Here is a 1,556-nt window from a genome sequence, read left to right on the forward strand (position 1 = left end):
AACTGAACTAGAACTGAACTAGAACTGAACTAGATCTGAACTAGAGCTGAACTAGAACTGAACTAGAACTGAACTAGAACTGAACTAGAACTGAACTAGAACTGAACTGGAACTGGAACTGAGCTTTACAAGAACTCTACTAGAACTGAACAAAAGATGATAGTTGTTATATAGTCATCTAGACTATACAACCACATACTGTCAGTGATAAATATACATATGTATGTATGAATATGTAAATGCAATTATTCTATGAAATTTTTTATTAATTTCCTCAAACCAATGAAATTTTGTGAAAGATAGTTTCAGGCATTTTTTTGGTTTGTTCTACAAAAATGTATTTAAATTTAACAAGATATAATTAATTGTAATGTGATTTAAAGTAAAACAACAGCAACAAAAATAATTTAGTAAACAAACTTAAACGGCAATAACGTTTTTTAATATCCAGTAACTCAAATCATTTATTGAACTAAATTAGATATTTGTACAATTGCAAATTAAATTATGATGTACGAAAGAAATCATATAAATAAATAATTGTTGCAAATTGTTATGTAACTAAATATTCATAAGTATATTATAATATAATAATTTGATGTTCAGGTTAAGTTCTCCTTTTTTAGATTTCTTTAATAGACAATTTTAATATAATTAAATAAAGCAATTCCAAGTAGTTAAATATTTGAAATCTTTTTACTCAAATTAGTGTGTTTCAACTTGTACGAAGAATTAAGTATACCTTTGTTATAAATACAACTTGCTGTAAAATAATAAATAATTTCCACAAAAAAAGGACTAAAGTTTTCAGGAGTAGTATATATTTCAATTATTTAAATCCAAATGTCCTTCAACCATACTCGATTCCACTCATACATAATCATGAATATTAAATATCAATGTTTTTCTGATTTTTCCACTTCATAATTGTTTTTCATTATTTTTCTTTTGTATTGTTTATTACTGAGGTAAATTTTTGTATCCAACCCAGCGAACTGTTTAAATGTCGATCATATTCTTAACTAGAACAAATCTTGAACAGGACAGAACAAAACTAGAACAGAACTAGAACTAGAACTAGAACAGAACTAGAACAGAACTAGAACAGAACTAGAACAGAACTAGAACAGAACTAGAACAGAACTAGAACAGAACTAGAACAGAACTAGAACAGAACTAGAACAGAACTAGAACAGAACTAGAACAGAACTAGTACAGAACTAGAACAGAACTAGAACAGAACTGGAACAGAACAAGAACAGAACTAGAACAGAACTAGAACTAGAACAGACCTAGAACAGAACTAGAACTAGAACAGAACTAGAACAGAACTAGAACAGAACTAGAACTAGAACAGAACTAGAACAGAACTAGAACAGAACTAGAACAGAACAAGAACAGAACAAGAACAGAACAAGAACAGAACAAGAACGGAACAAGAACAGAACAAGAACAAGAACAGAACAAGAACAGAACAAGAACAGAACAAGAACAGAACTAGAACAGAACTAGAACAGAACTAGAACAGAACTAGAACAGAACTAGAACAGAACTAG

The sequence above is a fragment of the Lucilia cuprina genome, chromosome 5 (assembly GCF_022045245.1).
Source record: "Lucilia cuprina isolate Lc7/37 chromosome 5, ASM2204524v1, whole genome shotgun sequence".
Taxonomy (NCBI): domain Eukaryota; kingdom Metazoa; phylum Arthropoda; class Insecta; order Diptera; family Calliphoridae; genus Lucilia; species Lucilia cuprina.